Source organism: Ovis canadensis, chromosome 2, assembly GCF_042477335.2.
Source record: "Ovis canadensis isolate MfBH-ARS-UI-01 breed Bighorn chromosome 2, ARS-UI_OviCan_v2, whole genome shotgun sequence".
NCBI classification, from domain to species: domain Eukaryota; kingdom Metazoa; phylum Chordata; class Mammalia; order Artiodactyla; family Bovidae; genus Ovis; species Ovis canadensis.
This window is the reverse complement of record NC_091246.1, coordinates 246,431,572-246,450,996: the sequence shown is the minus strand read 5'-3', so window position 1 is coordinate 246,450,996 and position 19,425 is coordinate 246,431,572. Positions and strand designations below refer to the sequence as shown.

Here is a 19,425-nt window from a genome sequence, read left to right as displayed (position 1 = left end):
GATTGGAAGCTTTTTGAAGGCAGGGTCTTTTTCATAGCTGTATCCACTCCCCCCTCCATGATGCCTGGCCCAGTGGCTGGCACATATCTTATTAAATCAGTTCTAAGATGTATGTTGTCCCCACATTTGTGTATCTTTAAAATCAGTGTGCTCATAGTCCATGAATACCATTTCATAATTGCTGACAGCATATTTTCTTAGTGGCACATAAAATAACATCTTAAAAATAAATGGGATTTCTGACTCAACAAAATACGGGAAAGTACACACATATTAAATGTGTGAGTGGAATGGGGCCAAGATGTCACTGCCCCTGCCATCTTCTCACTCTATGTTCTAACCTTCATCCCTCTTATCTAAGCCCATGCCATCTTCTAATGATTCCTTTTATGGGGATGTCTTCTTGAGCTGCCATCTCTCCCCTGAACTCTAAAAAAACATTTCCAGCTACCTAAAGGACACCTCCTCATGGATGCTCCATAAAGCCCTCAAATTCGGTATGATCCCCACACTGAACTAACATCTTCCCACCAACCACATCTCATTTCTCCATTCTGTTAGAGGCTTGGCTAGGCTCTCACCCTTCAGGCCTAAAACTTCAGTCAAATTCAACTCTTCCAGGACTTTCCTGCTGGCTCAGTGGTTAAGAATTCACCTCCCAATGCAGGGAATGGAGGTTTGAACCCTGGTCAAGGAATTAAGATCCCGCATGCTGCAGAGCAACTAAGCCTGCACACTGCAACTAGAGAGAAGCTCCCAGATGCCACCACTAGAGAAAGCCCATGTACCACAATGAAGACCCAGCACAACCAAAATTTTTTAAAAACACACACACACAAATGGACTTCCCTGATAGTCCAGTGGTTGGGAATCCACCTGCCAATGCAAGGGACATGGATTTGATCCCTGGTCCAGGAAGATCCCACATGCCTCGGGGCAATAAAGCCTGCACACCACAACTACTGAAGGCCATGCACAGAGAGCCCATGCTCTGCAACACGAGAAGCCATCACAGGGAGAAGCCCGCGCCCCGTAACGAGAGAGTAGCCCCTGCTCTCCCTACTATAGAAAGCCTGTGCACAGCAACAAGACCGAGGCCCCTCAAAAAGACACAGTCAACTCTTCCCTCTTTCTGTAAGCTTCCACTTATAGAAACAGCATTTTCTAAGACAATGGAACATGTAAAATGATAGTAACTAAAAGAATGAAGCTGGAGAACTCATACTTCTTGATTTTGAAACTTGCTGCAAAGTTACAGGAATCAAAACAGTGTGGTACTGGCACAATAGTTGTGTCTGACTCTTTGTGACCCCATGGACCATGGAACTCTCCAGGCCAGAATACTGGAGTGGGTAGCCTTTCCCTTCTCCAGGGGATCTTCCCAACCCAGGGACTGAACCCAGGTCTCCCGCGTTGCAGGCAGATTGTTTACCCAGTTGAGCCACAAGAGAAGCCCTTCTAATACAATGGAATATTTAAAATGATAGTAACTAAAAGAATAAAGCTTGATTTCGAAACTTGCAGCAAAGTCACAGGAATCAACACAATGTGGTACTGGCATAAAGATAAACATATAGACCAATGCAACAGAGTACCAAGCCTAGAAATAAACCCTTGCATATATGGTCAAATGATTTTTGACAAGAGTGCTAAGATCCATTCAGTGGGGGAAAGGACAGTCTTTTCAAATAATAGTGCTGGGAAACTGGATGGCCTCATGCAAAGAAATGAAGTTGAACTCTTACCTCACTCACATCACATACAAAAAAATTAACTCAAAATCGATCAAAGATCTAAATATGAAACCTAAAACTATAAAACTCTTAGAAGAAAACGTAGGAAAAAAGCTTCATAACACTGGATTTAGCAAGGATTTCTTAGATGTGACACCAGCCAGCAAAAGAAAAACACAGACAAATTGAACTTTGAGAAAATTAAAAATCTTGTGCGTCAAAATACATTGCAACAGAGTAAAAAGGCAACCCACAGAATGTAAGAAAATATTTTCAAATTATATATCTGATAAGGCATTAATATCACACTGAGGGCAGAGACATTACTTTGCCAACAAAGGGCCATCTAGTCAAGGCTATGGTTTTTCCAGTGGTCATGTATGGATGTGAGAGTTGGACTGTGAAGAAAGCTGAGCGCCGAAGAATTGATGCTTTTGAACTGTGGTGTTGGAGAAGACTCTTGAGAGTCCCTTGGACTGCAAGGAGATCTAACCAGTGCATTCTAAAGGAGATCAGCCCTGGGTGTTCTTTGGAAGGAATGATGCTAAAGCTGAAACTCCAGTACTTTGGCCACCTCATGCGAAGAGTTGACTCATTGGAAAAGACTCTGATGCTGGGAGGGATTGGGGGCAGGAGGAAAAGGGGATGACAGAGGATGAGATGGCTGGATGGCATCACAGACTCGATGGATGTGAGTTTGAGTGAACTCCGGGAGATGGTGATGGACAGGGAGGTCTGGCGTGCTGCAATTCATAGGGTCGCAAAGAGTCGGATGTGACTGAGCGACTGAACTGAGCTGAACTGAACTGAGGGCATTATGCTAAGTGCAATAAGTCAGACAAAGAAAGACAAATTCCCTATGATCTTACTTGTATGTAGAATCTAAAACAACCTCCCCTCCAAAAGAGACAAGCTCATAGATACAGAAAAAGCTTGGTAGATGCTGGAGTAGAGGGGGTGGGGTAAGTGGGTGAAATGGGTGAAAGGGGTCAAAAGTTATAAACTTTCAGCTGTAAAGTAAATAAGTCATGGAGATATAATGTACAGCATGGTGCCTATAGTTAATAATATTGCATTGCACCCTTGAAAGTTGCTAAGAAAGTAAATCTTAAAAAGTCCTCATCACAAGAAGACAAAATTCTGTGACATAGAGTGACAGATATTAATTAGATGTTATTCTGGTAATGATTTTGCTACATACAAACATCCAAATCATGATGTTGTATACTTAAAACTAACATAATGTTAGTTGTCAGTTATACCTCAATGACGTTTTTACTAAAAATAAGCGAAAAGAAAATGGGCAAAGTATTTGAATAAACATTCCTCCAAAAAAAGATATACACAATCCAGATAAACAGTATCACTAGTCATTAGGCAAATGCAAATCAAAATTAGGATGACTACTATCAAAAATCCAGTAAATAGCAAGTGTTGGTGAGGGTGTAGAGAAACTGAAACGTTTGTGCACTGTTGGTGAGAATGTAAGATGGCACAGTTGCTGTGGAACACAGCATGGAGGGTCATCCTCAAATTAAAAAGGGAACTATCGTGCACCAGTGGCAGAGCGGACAGGAATCCGCCTGCCAGCGCAGAGGACGCAGGTCTGACCCCCGGTCCAAGAAGATTCCACGTGCCGCAGAGCAACGAAAGCCCGTGCTCCACAATTACTGAGCCCACGTGCAGCAACTACTGAAGCCCGTGCTTCAGAGCCTGTGCTCCTCAAGAGAAACCACCGCAATGAGAAGCCTGTGCACTGCAATGAAGAATAACTCCTGCTCACAGCAACTAGAGGACGCCCATGCTCAGCAACGAAGACCCATCACAGCCAAAAAAAACACACAAAAAAACAAAAGCAGACATATTCCATGTTCCAGCAAGTACAGTTCTGGGAATACTTCTGCCAGAAGCTGGTGGAGAAGAGCGAATGAGGATAGAGTTTCAGTTTCCTAAGATGAAAAGAGTTATGGAGATGGATGGTGGTGATGGTTGCATAACATTATGAATGTATTTAATATCACTGAACTGTATACTTTAAAATGGTCACAATGGTACTTTTTATGTTACGTATGTTTTACTACAATAAAAAAAATTGAAAAAAAATGTTTATAGCCTTAACATACTCATAGAGCACTTACCACATGGCAGGTACTGGTCTAAACACTCCAAGTTTGTTAACTCATGCTAACCCCCACAACAATCTTATGAGATTTATTAACTTGAATTGTAAAGATGAGGAAGTGAGGGTAACCAGTTGTCCCAGTTTTCCTGGGACTAAGGGTTTTTCCTAGAATCCAGGACTTTCAGTGCTATAACCATGAAAGCCTTGGGCAAACCCTAGTGAGTGGGTCCCTCTAAAAATAACTGAGGCCCAAAGAGACAGCATCTTCCTAGACATGTCAACAGGGTCCTTGTCCTAGACTCTGCACTTCCAAAGGCTTCACTCTGACCCGCTTCCTGCTGTGCACATTTTCATAGGCAAGGAGTCCCCTGGGTCCAAGGAGCCATGCCTACCCTGAGCATGGGCATTCTTCTAGACTACACTGTGAGAACCAGGACTCCAGAACTCCCTGTCCAAATAGCAAGGGTCCACTTTCAGCAACTGTACCAACCCCTTCCCCGGCTCTGTCCTCCCAAGGGCAAACTTCCCTGCCATTGAGTACACCCTATGCCCAGGGCTGGCTACTCATAAGGGGTGTGGGTACGCTCTGGCCATGGGGTCTGGGGTGTGGAAGGTGCATACAGGAGCCGTAAATTGGAAGAGAAGGGATCTAGCTCAGCCACATTCTGAGCTGGAACTCCAAGGAACTCAAGAATTCTCAGCTCAAAACCCGGTTTATAGTTTACTTTGGAGGTGTATTTGTCAAAAGTATTGGGTTGGCCAAAAAGTTCGGTTGGGTCTTTCCATACCACCTTATGGGAAAACTCGAATGAAGTTTTTGGCCAAATCAGTTCAGTTCAGTTGAATCACTCAGTCGTGTCTGACTCTTTTAGACCCCATGGACTGCAGCACGCCAGGCTTCCCTGTCCATCGCCAACTCCTGGAGTTTACTCAAACTCATGTCCATTGAGTCGGTGATGCCATCCAACCATCTCATCCTCTGTCTTCCCCTTCTCCTGCCTTCAATCTTTCCCAGTAGCGGGGTCTTTTCAAATGAGTCAGTTCTTTGCATCAGGTGGCCAAAGTATTGGAGTTTCAGCTTCAACATCAGTCCTTCCAATGAATATCCAGGACTCATTTCCTTTAGGATGGACTGGTTGGATCTCCTTGCAGTCCAAGGGACTCTCAAGAGTCTTCTCCAACACCACAATTCAAAAGCATCAATTGGTTGGTGCTCAGCTTTGTTTATAGTCCAACTCTCACATCCATACAAGACTACTGGAAAAACCATAGCTTTGACTACATGGACCTTTGTTGGCAAAGCAATGTCTCTGTTTTTTAATATGCTGTCTAGGTTGGTCATAACTTTCCTTCCAAGGAGTAAGCGTCTTTTAATTTTATGGCTGCAGTCACCATCTGCAGTGATTTTGGAGCCCTTTAAAAAAATGAAGTCTGCCACTATTTCCATTGTTTCCCCATCTATTTGCCATGAACTGATGGGACCGGATGCCATGATCTTGTTTTTCTGAATGTTGAGTTTTAAGCCAACTTTTTCACTCTCCTCTTTCACTTTCATCAAGAGGCTCTTTAGTTCTTCTTCACTTTCTGCCATAAAGGTGGTGTCATCTGCATATCTGAGGTTATTGGTATTACTCCTGGCAATCTTAATCCAGCCCAGCATTTCTCATAATGTACTCTGCATATAAGTCAAATACTCAGGGTGACAATATACAGCCTTGACATACACCTTTTCCTATCTGGAACTAATCTGTTGTTCCATGTCCAGTTCTAAGTGTTGCTTCCTGACCTGCATACAGATTTCTCAAGAGGCAGGTCAGGTGGTCTGGTGTTCCCATCTCTTTCAGAATTTTCCACAGTTTATTGTGATCCACACAGTCAAAGGCTTTGGCATAGTCCATAAGGCAGAAATAGATGTTTTTCTGGAACTCTCTTGCTTTTTCGATATCCAACGGATGTTGGCAATTTGATCTCTGGTTCCTCTCTTTTCTAAAACCAGCTTGAACATCTGGAAGTTAACGGTTCACTTACTGTTGAAGCCTGGCTTGGAGAATTTTGAGCATTACTTTACTAGCATGTGAGATGAGTGCAATTGTGCAGTAGTTTGAGCATTCTTTGGCATTGCCTTTCTTTGGGATTGGAATGAAAACTAACCTTTTCCAGTCCCGTGGCCACTGCTGAGTTTTCTAAATTTGCTGGCATATTGAGTGCACCACTTTCACAGCATCATTTTTTAGGATTTGAAACAGCGCAGCTGGAATTCCATCGCCTCCACTAGCTTTGTTCATAGTGATACTTCCTAAGGCCCACTTGACTTCACATTCCAGGATGTCTGGCTCTAGGTGAGTGATCACACCATCATGGTTATCTGGGTTGTGAAGATCTTTTTTTGTACAGTTCTTCTGTGTATTCTTGCCACCTCTTCTTAATATCTTCTGCTTCTGTTAGGTCCATACCATTTCTCTCCTTTATTGAGCCCATCTTTGCATGAAATGTTCCCTTGGTATCCTTAATTATCTTGAAGAGATCTCTAGTCTTTCCCATTCTATTGTTTCCCTCTATTTCTTTGCACTGATCACTGAGGAAGGCTTTTTTAAAATCTCTCCTTGATATTCTTTGGAACTCTGCATTCAGATGGGTATATCTTTCCTTTTTTCCTTTGCTTTTCGCTTCTCTTCTTTTCACAGCTATTTGTAAAGCCTCCTCCGACAGCCATTTTGCTTTTTTCCATTTCTTTGTCTTGGGGATGGTCTTGATCCTTGTCTCCTTCATAATGTCACAAACCTCCGACCATAGTTCATCAGGCACTCTGTCTATCAGATCTAGACCCTTAAATCTATTTCTCACTTCCACTGTATAATCATAAGAGATTTGATTTAGGTCATACCTGAATGGTCTAGTGGTTTTCCCTACTTTCTTCAATTTAAGTCTGAATTTGGCAATAAAGAGTTCATGATCTGAACCACAGCCAGCTCCCAGTCTTGTTTTTGCGGACTGTAGAGCTTCTCCACCTTTGGCTGCAAAGAATATAATCAGTCTGGTTTCGGTGTTGACCATCTGGTGATGTCCATGTGTAGAGTCTTCTCTTGTGTTGTTGGAAGAGGGTGTTGCCTATGACCAGTGTGTTCTCTTGGCAAAACTCTATTAGCCTTTGCCCTGCTTCATTCTGTACTCCAAGGCCAAATTTGCCTGTTACACCAGGCAATTTTGCTATACCAAGTAGTACTGGCCAACTCAGTACAAGGGTAAAACATATATTTTTTAAAAACCTGTTTGTTAGCTTGACTTATAACTCTTAAATACTTAAACATAAGATATGTGGGCTTCCCTTTTATACTTCTGCCTTGGGTCTAACAAATGCTAGCAGCAGGCTGGAAAAGAGAAATTTAAGTCATGTGACTAACCATGCCACAGGGGAGCACAGAGGTTTTGCAGTCTGGTTCCAAGTCTAGGCTTTGAGCTATCACTCTAAACTGTTTTATTAGCCTAACCCTATTATTTTACAGTGGGGGAGAAAAGCCATACAAAGAACTTTAAACATTTGTCCAAGGTCACGCAACTAATTCAAGTCACAGTAGAAATCTGAAGCTGTGCTTTACTTTTTAAAAATATTTATTTTTTGCTTCACTGGGTCTTCGTTACTGCGCATGGATTTTCTCCAGTTGCAGGGGGGAGGATTACTCCCTAGATGCGGTTCTCATTGTTGTGTCTCTCTCGTTGTAGGGCTCCCCTGGAGGCTCAGACAGTAAAGAATCTGCCTGTAAAACAGGAGACCCAGGTTCGATCCCTGGGTCAGGAAGATCCCCTGGAGAAGGGCATGGCAACCCACTCCAGTATTCTTGCCTGGAGAATCCCACGGACAGAGGAGCCTGGCAGGTTACAGTCCATGGAGTCACTTCCTAAAAAGTCACACCCCTGTGTGTTTTGCTGACAGCAACTCTCAGCCTTGAGTCCTTGGCTTTTGTCTGTATTGAAATTCTCTCCACCTTCAAGGTCTTGATCAATCTTTCTGATCCCCATACACTGTCCAGTATTGTAGCTATCCATATGTATGTTTGTCTTCCTCGGTAGAGAGAAAGCGTCTTCAGGGCAAGATTTTATGTGGTTTTGTCTTTGTATCCCTATAGTGCCATGAACTCACCAAATATTAACCATCTGGTTGCTGTCTTTTTGGCCATTAAACCACACTTAGGGCTGAGGGGCAAACAGCATAAAACTAAGTATATATATATATATATATATATATTCTGCACCAACTATCACAGAGACATTAAATATATTTATAAAATGTATATTTGACTTCTTTTTAAACTTTTAAATTTGAAATCATTTTAGATTTCCAGAGAGTTGCAAAGGTAGTACACCTAGTTCCCACAGACCTTTCAGCCAGCTCCCTGCTAGGTTAACATCTTACATAATCATGGTGCATTTATCCAAACCAAAAGATGAAATCTGGCACAATACTGTTAACTAAGTGACCGGCTTTACCTGGATTCCCTGGTTGCCCATTGGGGTTCTTTCTGTGTTCCAGGATCCTATTTGGGATACCACCTTGCATGTAGCATCTTATTTCCTTAGCCGTTGACATTTCTTTTACTGGTGAGGCTGGGGTGGGGGGATGGGGGTTGGATTGTTTTCTATGTTTCTTTGAATCCTTTTCCAAATAATCAAAATGTGAGCAAGAAAGATGGCATGGGGATGGTGAGCTAGCAGCACTCACCCTCTTTTGGGCTGCTGGGGTTTTGAACAGGGAAATGGCTGGAAGGATGATTTTCATCTGAGAACCAGTCTTTTTCTTGAATGGACACACGTGAGCCTAAAAACAGCATTACTTTTAAGTCCTTAAATTTCTGGGCCATTCCATAGCTCATTTTCCCATGGACTGGCACAAAACACGTTCCCAGTTACTTATAAAAACTTCCAAGCCGTTGGCATTTATCAGCAATCTTAGCAATTCAGTGAGAACAGAGGTTACAGCTGTCACAGGAAGTTGAAACCAAGGCGGCTGAATGACACCCACCCGGAGGAGGCCGGGAGAACGTGTTCACGGAGTAGTATTCGAGCCTGGAAGAGGGGGGTGTGGCTGGGGTGTCAGATGGAGGAGGGTGGGATGCTGTGTAAGAAAAAAGACATGAGTGAAAGAAGAGCCCGTGTCTCTGGAATTCAGAGCAGATCTCCAGCCCTTCTGGGCTTATTGCTAAGCCCTTACATCAGTCAGTGAGCACCAGCACCGAGGTGCGCTCATGACTGCCCCCTTCCCGCCACTTGAGTGGGTCACCGCAGACCACCGCCTGGATGGGCTTCAGTCTGCCCCCTACCTTGAATCCATTCCCAACAAGGGCAGCAACTCAAACCACTGGAGGATGGGGGCCCCATCTAAGGGGGAGAAATGGGGTGTACTACTTTCGTGGGGTTGCCTTACAGGGTGCCACAAATCGGGTCACCCAGGCAACAGAAATGTATTGTCTCTTATGGTTCCAGGGCCCCAAAATCCAAAATCTAGATGACAGCAGGCAGGTTACTTCAGAGGGATGGGAGGGAGACTCTGCCACGCTCTCTTCTAGCTTCTGGCAGCCTCAGCTGTTGCTTGGCTTATAGATAGCAGCCCCCTCCCCAAGCCCACATCCTCAGATCATCTTCTTCTATGTGCATTTGTCTGTCCAAATTTCCCCTTTATATAAGGACACTGGTTGTACTGGATTAAGGACTCCCGTGGGGGCTTCCCTGGTGGTCCAGTGGTTGAGAATCTGCCTTCCAATGCAGGGGATAGGGGTTTGATCCCTGGTCTGGGGACTAAGATCCCACGTGTGCAGGGCAACTACGGCCAGGTGCCACAATGACTGTAGCCTGAGCACTCTTGCTCTGCAACAAGAGATGCCCCGGGCAACTAAAGAAAGCTAGAGCTATGCAGCAAAGAACCAGTGCAGCCAAAAATATAAAAGAGGGTCTACCCTGATGACCTTATCTTCTCCTAGTTATCTGAACAGACCCAATTTACAAATAAGGTCACATTCAAGGTTACAGGTAGGAATTCAACATTTTGGTGGGAGGTGGGGATCCAAGTCAATTCATAACAGCTTCCATAACAGATAGCTTTGGCCGAAGTCTATCCTAGAACAATGTGTAGCTCAAGAAGCTGGAATTTGGGCTCTCTTGTGAAATTTCCTGATTTTTAACTATCAGTACCTAATTAAATATAAGTAAACTGTTTCTAGGGGCTTCCTAGGTAAAGAACCCGCCTGCCAACACAGGAGAGGTAAGAGACACGAATTTGATCCCTGGGTCAGGCAGATCCCCTGGAGGAGGGCATGGCAACCCACCCCAGTTATTCTTGCCTAGAGAATCCCATAGTCAGAGGAACCTGTAGGGCTACAGTCCATAGGGTCACAAAAAGTCGGGCACCACTGAAACGACTTAGCTCACACACAAACTGTTTCTAAAACCACGACTGCCAAAAGCAAGTGAACCTCTAGTCCACTGTTACCGCAGGGTTCTCTCTAAAAGTCTGATCCCGTCCTTCCCCTTAACCCCGGGTGTATGGCCAAGTTCCCTAGCCTGGCACACGAGGCTCTCCCCAGTCCACTTTTTCCCGTCTCTCCAGGATCTTTTCCTACCATTGTTTTCCCCACCCACCGTACTGCCACATCAAAAGACCTGCCCTTCTCCAAACATGTGTGCTGTTCCACACCTCTGCGACTCTGCATCCTCTCTCTGCTGATGCCTTCTCTCCTCCAGTCCAGCGGAAAACTCCTGGCCATCTTTCAAGTGCCACCCACTCCCATTTCCCCAGCAAAAGCTTCCCTGTTCATTCCCGAGGAGTTAACCTCTTCCTTCTCGAAGCCTCCACTGCACCCTACATTTCTCTAGTACAGCACTTGACATTTGATTTGCTATTATTTGATTACCCGTTTGCCTCCTGTCTGGACCACGAATTCTTTGAGGGTAGGGACTATTGATCTGGATCACCTTGCACAGATCCCAGCCCGAAGCAAGTACTCAGTAAATAAGGAGTAAATGAATACTCTGCACAGCCAAGTAGTATCATGGGGGACCCGAAGAAACATCATGTGGAGTCCCTGTCCTTAAGGTTCTTACAGTCCAGCTGGGTTCATAAGATACACACCAAAGAAAAGACAAACTATACTGGTGGTATTGACAACTGGCAGAAGAAGAGGCTACTGGGGCCTAGCGTTATTGTTGTTGTTCAGTCACTAAGTCATGTGACCCCATGGACCGCATCACGTCAGGCTTCTCTGTCCTTCACCATCTCCCAGAGCTGGCTCAAACTCATGTCCATTGAGTCGGTGTCACCATCCAACCATCTCATCCTCTGTCGTCCCCTTCTCCTCCTGCCTTCAATCTTTCCCAGCATCAGGGTCTTTTCCAATGAGTCGGCTCTTCACATTAGGAGGCCAAAGTTTGGAGCTTCAGCTTCCGTGTCAGACCTTCCAGTGAATATTCAGGGTTGATTTCCTTTAGGATTGACTGGTTTGATCTCCTTGCAGTCCAAGGGACTCTCAAGAGTCTTCTTGAGTCAACAAATACTCATCCAGGACAGAAAAGATACTATTTTAATGGCCTGAAGGACTGCTTTATATTAAGAAAGGTCAGGATAACTTGGCAAATCTTTCCAGGAAGAGCAAATTATTGCGCTGCACGCTCACAGAGATAACGCTGACTATGTTGCTGTTCAGTTGCTCAGTCGTGTCCAACTCTTTGCGACCCCAAGGACTGCAGCATGCCAGGCTTCCCCATCCTTCACCATCTCTCGGAGTTTGCTCAAACTCATGTCCATTGAATCAGTGATGCCATCCAACCATCTTATCCTCTGTTATCCCCTAGTTCTCCTGCCTTCAATCTTGCCCAGCATCAGGGTCTTTTCCAATGAGTTGGCTCTTCACATCAGGTGGCCAAAGTATTGAAGCTTCAGTTTCATCATCAGTCCTTCCAATGAATATTCAGGGTTGATAATCTTAAGGTTGATTACAGTGGCTCATTACAAGAAGAGAGAGTAGGGTAAGGAGAAGAGAGTCGGAGAAAACCCGGGGAAACAAAGCTGGAGAAAGAGGAGGGGTAGGGGTACAAAAAAGAGGACCTGGGACCCACGCTTGTGTCACATTGCTCTCCCTCATCAGTCTTCCCTTCATTAGTGTGTTTCCAGGCTGCAATTCATCCTGCCTTAAACTCTCTGATGACTCCTTCCAGAATCCCCTATTTCTCTGCTCACCCCTGTAACAAGGCTCTCCAAAAAGGCTGCCTTTGTTGCTGTCTCTGACTCTTTAAACCCTCCTCATGCAGACTCATGCTCCACCTCTGTCTACAGAAACTGTTCTTGCCAAGATCTCCAATGACATCTACATTACCACCCCCATTGGGCAACTCCACTTTCTCATCATCCTTGCCAAGGTTGACCTTGGGGATTTCATGGGTCACACAGACACTCTTGGGCTTCCCAGGTGGCACTAGTGGTAAAGAACCCATCTGACAATTCAGGGAGACATAGAGACATTGGTTCAATCCCTGTGTTGGGAAGATCCCCTGGAGAAGGGCATGGCAACTCACTTCAGTATTCTTGCCTGGAGAATCCCATGGACAGAGGAACATGGAGAGCTACAGTCCATAGGGTAGCAAAGAGTGGGACATGACTGAAGCCACTTAGCATGCACACACACACACACACACACAGAGTCACTCTTGAAACTCATCGCTGCTTTTTTTCCTCTCTTTTTTTAGGTAGATAAGTCACCATTTATTTGTCTGAGATGATCTGCAAACACAATCTGTTCAAAAAACAAAGGACAGGTGTGCTACAATTAAAAACCAATCCGGGGATTTCCCTCTTGGTTAAGTGGTTAAGACTAGATCCCACACACAACAACTAGGCCCAGCACAACCAAATGAAGAAAAACCCAACCAATCTGAACTTTGCAGGTGGATTTTAAAAGGTGATCATTTAGTGTATAAACTGCTTACCATATTCTTTTGAATCTAAGATGCACTTTAAAAATTACCATCTTTGGAACAGAATGTGTTAATAGAACGTGTTTAATCAGTTGGTATTAGAGTTTAATTGGTACCAGTTTTTCTTTCTTGGTATTACATAAAATAATGGTGCATTCTGCAGTTGCCATCTTATATTTGATGATGTATGGTACTAGATTGTTTAATAGCAGGATTTTGTTAAATAGAATCATCTTCTACTATATTTTTTTTTACAATTTTTTATTCTGTTAAAATACACATGACATAAAATTTACCATTTTACCCATTTTAAGTGTACAGTTCAGTGGTACTAAATACATGTATTTGGAATTCCCTGGAGGTCCAGTGTTTAGGACCAAGTGCTTTCACTGCCATGGCTCTGGGTTCATCCCTGGTCAGAGAACTAAGATCCTGCAAGCCTTGTGGCACAGCCAATAAATAAATAAATACACGTACACTGTTGTGCAAGCATTGGCCCCGTTTGTTGTTGTTGTTTAGTTCCTAAGTCGTGTCCAACTCTTTTGTGACCCCACAGACTGTAGCCCACCGGGCTCCTCTGTCCATGGGATTTTCCAGGAAGGAACACTGGAGTGGGTTGCTGTTTCCTCCTCCAGGGGATCTTCCCCCGGCCCCCGCCCCCACCCCCACCCCCAGGGATCAAACCTGACTCTCCTACACTGCAGGCAGATTCTTTACCACAGAGCCACCTGGGAAACCATCATCAGCAAAACTCTTGTACATCTGAAACTCTACCCCTATTAAACAATAATGCTCTCCTCTCCCCCAGCCCCTGGCAACCAGCATTCTATTTTCTGGCTCTGTGATTTTGACTACCTGGTAGTCATACACTACTTGTTTTTTGTGGATGCATGATTTCACTAAGCATAATGTCCTCAAGGCTCATCCGTGTTGTAGTATATGTCAGCAATTACTTCCTTTTTAAGGCAGAGTTAAATATTCCATTGCAACATTTTATTTATCCATTCATCCATTGATGGACATTTGGATTGCTTCCACCTTTGGGCTATTGTGAATAATGGTGCTATGGACACTTGTGTACAAATATCCCTGCATTAAAAACAAACAAACAAACACGAAAGCAAACCCCCAAAAGTACAATGAAGAAAATAACAGTTACTCATATTTCCCAGCACCTAGAATTAACCATCATTTACATTTTGACATTTGTTTCCAGTGTTTTCTTTATGACTGTGCAGTTTAAAATTCCTTAAGGTAGGAATGCAGTGTCTTTTTTTTTAAAGAAAAAATTAGGAGTTACAAAGAAAGTTGAAGTTCCTGTTCACCTCTACTCACTCTCCCAACTCCCTGTCCCTCCTCCCCAGAGAAAGTCACTCTTGAGTGTATCTTACAGTCCTTTCATTTAAAAAAAAATTTTTTTTACATGTTTGAAGATATCATAGAAAATCCACAGTTCTGAAATGTTACAAAAACTGCATTATATGCATTATTCTATAACTTTGCTTTTATTTAATAGATTTTGAGCTCTATCCATGTCGCTGCATGTATAGATCTAAGTTATTCCTTCTAACTGCAATATAGTTACTCATTATGAATATGGGCCCCTATTTTATTAGTACTTTCTCTATTGATGGTCATTGAGCTGTTTCACTGGTTTCTTATTAGGTATGATCCTGCAATGGACAGCCTTCTTGAATACATGTGCAAGTATTTCTCCAGGGTAGAAACCAAGAAAGAGAATTGTCAGGGCACAGTGCAGAATATTTTCAGTTTTACTAGATAAGGACAAATGGAGAGAATGGATTTCCCCACAGCCTCACCAGTCCTTGATATGGTCTGCTTTTATTCCTTCTCTGCATTTTTTCAAATGAGAAGAATGCAGTCGGGGCTGTACTGCTTTCTCGCAATTACCGAGCAGGTTAAGGACAGGGCCAAGACTAGACCCCACTGCAACTGGCACCCAAGACACACGTTTTGCACCACTTTGTACTGCCCCTTGTCAGCTCTCCATGGAAAATTCAGAAAAGATCCCAGTGTAAGGGGGTGGGGGGTGTGGGGGGCAGGATGACTGAAATTCTCAACATGGTGATTATACCGCGAGTAAAATGATTGCAAATTCCTCCCAGAAAATGGCTTCACCCCGCAGATCCGCGCTCCCACCCGAAGCAGTTGCAACCTGCGGCTTTCAGAGCTGCACCCAGGGTGGTGATTGGCTCTTACTCGGCCGACACAGGGTGGGACCAGAAATGGCGTCTCCAGCAGCTGATTTTTCACTGCAGCGGCTCTGTTCTAGGAGGAGGGGGCGGCCGAGCCTCGCTGGGAGTGGGGGTCCCCCCGTGGCCGTCCTGCATCCGAGCTGGACCGCAGCATCCAGTACCAGCCCTGGCGACACCTCCCAGACCCTTGCAGCACCTCCAGCCGGCGCCGGGAGGGGCTGGAAGGGGGCGAGAGCGGCACGACGGAGATTTCCCGCGGACCCCCCAGCCGCGCCCACCGAGGCTGCTCCGAAAGGGTACATCCCGGAGCACAGGCAGCCGCCGCCCGCCGTTAGTTTTGCGGGAGACGAGGAAGGCTGGACCTACACTTCTCTCTTCCCAGTCTCCTCCGATCAGGGTGTCAGCTCCGATCAGGGTGTCAGCTCTGCAGCAGGGACCCCCAGGGAGGGCGACGACTGAACTCTGCCTGGGCCCCTCCGAGTGGAGTCCGGTGAAGCTGGGTGAGGTCCCAGACCCCAAGCCTTTCCTAAGGGCCAGTCCTGGTGTGGGGTTGTCTCTCCCCAGGAGCTAGTGGCCTGGTTTCCTTTTTCCTCCCCAAGGCAGGAAAGAGCAGTGGGACAATTTGAGGAAAAGAACAAAGCTGGCACCGCCCAAGTCACTTCAAGAGCCTGGAAGGCTCCCTTCCTCTCCCTGTTGGGATTACTTGGAGGGCTGGCTCCGCCCCCCCCCCCGCCCCCCTTTAAAATTTTCTTCTTAGCTACCACCTTTTGAGACCTTGCTATGTGCCAAGCACTGTACTAAGTGTATTAGCTCATTTCCTCCCCATGACAACTCTTAGGACAGGTTCAAAGCAGATGAGGAATTTCCCCGGGGTCACACCTATAGAGGGGCAACACTGGGATTAGAAATTTCTTCCAGATCCTGTGTTTTTATTTAAAAAAGTAATTATTTGCTCACTTTTAATGATCTTACACAGATCCTTTTGGGAAAAAAAATGAGAACACTGCAAACATCACCATACTCTTTTTACTGAGTGGGAGGAATGGACAGGGCACTGTATGGCTGGTGAGAGTAGAAACAGGTAACACTTTTCGGGAAAGCAGTTTGGCCATTTGAATCAAGGGCTTTAAAACACTGTCCACGCCCTTCAGTGAAGAAATGGTCACCCTCTATAGAGACAGCCATAGCTATCAAGATGTAAAATGTATATTCCCTGCGACCCAGCAATTCCACCCAAAGGACTCTATTCTACAGATGGATACAGCAACACATGGATAAAACGGCATATATGTGAGGACATTCATCACTGCACTGCTCGAATAGCAACAGATGGGAGATATCTAAAAACGTACCAGTAGAATTGACTCGTTTAACCACGGCACACCCATTTAAGGCAATTCTATGCACTATTTCTAGAAAATAAGGCAGTTTTCCATTTTACATGTGGAACAATCATCAAGAAATTTTAAGTGAAAAGAGAAAAAGTATGTATATGATGTGCTACTGTTTTTATATGAAAAAAAGAATATATATATACCTACATGTACATTTTTTTTTTCCTAAGAAAGATACACAAAAAGACAGGTGATATTGTTGCTTGTAAGAAGGAAAACCACAACTGAGAGACACATTTTTTTCCCATTGTGTAATCTTTAGTACTTTTGGAATTTGGTATCTTGTGCACATATTAGCAATTCAAAATTCAACTTAAAAAAAAAACAGATTCAGCAAAATTCCTATCTCTAGGCCCAGTAATTCTCATTCTGAGAATCTAGCTTAAGGAAACGATCAGATTTCAGACAAAGATTTATGCAAAAAGATATTCACTGAGGTGTTATCATAGTGAAAAAATGTAGGCAACTTAGAAGTCCAACAATGGAGAAAAGAAAATTATGGTGTGTACATATAATACTATCATGAAATCATAAAAAGGATGTCTACAAAAATATGTTAGTGACATAGGAAGATGCTTATTACTGTTAAGTTGTTTTTTTTTAAGTCAGGTAGAAAATTATCTATGCAATATTCTCTGATCGCTGTAACAAAAGCAGGCATAGACAATAATTGCCAAAAAGTGAACAGTCAGGACTGCTGTGTGGAGGGACTATAAGTGATTTTGTTCCCCCAGATAGCTTTTTCTACCTTTCCACTTTTTTGCAGTGGGCATCTATGCCTTTAATGGCCTTTAAAAAACAAAACAAAAACTTAAGAATAAAACCTCATAGTACTTAGAAAAATTAAAGACATACACAGTAACCCACAAATTCTACTTCTAAAAATAAACCCTGCATAAATCGATGAACAAGTTTGCAAAGTGTTATTAATCACAAAAGATGGTAGACGACTCAAGTGTTTATGGAAGGAGACGACTTCAACAAGTACGGAACATCCATCATGCAGAATATTAAGTAGCAGTTATGGAGAATGGGGTAGGTAAACCCACATGCAAAAATCTGCAGGGTAACATATTATCATAGCAGGGAAAGCAACTTGCAGAGAAACATGGATGCTGTGACTGCATTTATGCTCAAAAAAGAAAAGCTGAAGCTCTGTGTGTTTGGACATTAATGTATGAAGGGCATTAAATTGTTAACAATAGCTCTCTCTGGCAAAGGGAACACACTAAAAGACTATCTTTGCTTTTGACTCAACGTATATCTGTGGTATTTGCATCTTTTATAAATGTGTTCTCATATCATTTGTGTGGTTAGAAAACAGTAATAACATAGGAGGATACATATAAGCATAGAGAAAGTCTGAAAAGATACACAACAAAATTATCAGTACTTTCCAGCAGGGATGAGGGACTGGGATTTAAGGTGATGGGTCATTTTCTCAATTTACTCTATATACAGTGAGTTTTTTTCTGTAATTACGCCCACATGTGAACTACCTTCATAATTATAGCAGCAACATCAAAAGCCTGCCTGTTCTGCATTTCCCCAGCTCTCTGTTCTTCCTCTAGGCTAAGGCTCTGTTCTCAGGTGACCTCCTTGCTGACATGCAACACCCAGGAGCCCAAAGTCCTGGATGACACCAGGACCTCAGCCTCGTTTCTCCTCTTACCAGAGAAGGGGAACCTGAGATGCTGAGCCACAGCCTTCTGGCAGCTCTGCTGGGAAAGGGGACTCGGGCAACCTGGATCTCAGGCCCCTTGTCTCCCACCTTCAGTCTTCAGAGATAACCCACAGGAGCCAGGCAAGGGAGGACAGGGCTTGAAGCCACAAATTAATGATATCAGTGTAGCATCAAATGCAGGAACAATAAACCCCATCATTTACCGAGTTGCCTCTGGGCTCAGCTTCAAGCTCCCTTCCCAGACAATGGCTGGTCAGAGCCCCCTGCCAGGTTTTCCGGAGAGACTGCGACAGAGCACGGGGCCAAATTGGCCTCCGGTGGCCAACACTCTGGGATTCACCTCCAGTGACTTGTCACCTCCAAGGCGGGAGCTTGGGAACCCTCCGGAGCCCAGGAGCTCAGCGCCGGAAGATCTGTTTGCTCCAAAAGCTGAGCAGGGCAGCGGGAGGGCGCTGGCCTGGAAGCAGAAAATCGAGGTTTGAGGCGCCAGAACTGCCACGTCTCCCTTTGTGACCCTGGCAACTCACCAGATCCTGGGAGTCTCGAACGTTGGGGGGCAGACAGGAGCCTCTGTATCTGGGGGAGAAAGGGCGGTGCCGAGCCCCTCCCCCACCAGGGCTGTCTCAATCCTGGATGTCGGCGAAGCTGCTGTTCCCTCTTCCCGCGCAGCTGCTGCCTGTCTGTCTCCATGGCAACCAGGCCAAAAGACTGATTTGCCAGTGTCCAGGCTCTAGAGCTTACCTCGGAGCTGGGTTTTAGTGTGTCTTTCTGGAAGCCGGTCCATTGCCACTCCCAGGAGCCTTCAACAGCATCCTCTAGCCATTGCGTGGGAGGCACCCTGGGCCAGCTAGAAAAAGTGCACCCCTTTATAAACCTCATCCCCTTGAAGAGAGGAAACGCAGCCTTAGGCCCAATGGGCTTGTAAACGCTGGTAATTTGTCGTTCAAAGGCCCGGGTCCCTCTCCCTAGTTGCCATGGGCTGCTAGTGGGGATTCGCAACAGATGGCTTAGGGGGCCAGGTCACTTGCACCGAGGTTCCCCCATCCTCAGTTCAGTTCAGTTGCTCAGTTCAGTGTGACTCTCTGTCACTCCATGCACTGCAGCATGCCGGGCCTCCCTGTCTATCACCAACTCCTAGAGTTTACTCAAACTCATACCCATTGAGTCGGTGATGCCATCCAACCATCTCATTCTCTGTTGTCCCCTTCTCCTCCTGCCTTCAATCTTTCCCAGTATCAGAGTCTTTTCAAATATGTCAGTTCTTCGCGTCAGGTGGCCAAAATATTGGAGTTTCAGCTTTAGCATTAGTCCTTCCAAT

General features: G+C 44.7%; 1 protein-coding gene across 1 annotated transcript in view; it reads right to left on the bottom strand.

Annotated features, from left to right (window-relative positions):
• STMN1 (stathmin 1) overlaps positions 1-18,967 on the bottom strand; it is a 28,840-nt gene extending 9,873 nt beyond the window's left edge. Inside the window, exon 1 of the mRNA XM_069574989.1 lies at positions 18,635-18,967. The gene's annotated coding sequence lies outside the window, so the exon portion shown is untranslated. The remainder of the gene's footprint in view (positions 1-18,634) is intronic.
• Positions 18,968-19,425: the final 458 nt, after the last annotated feature.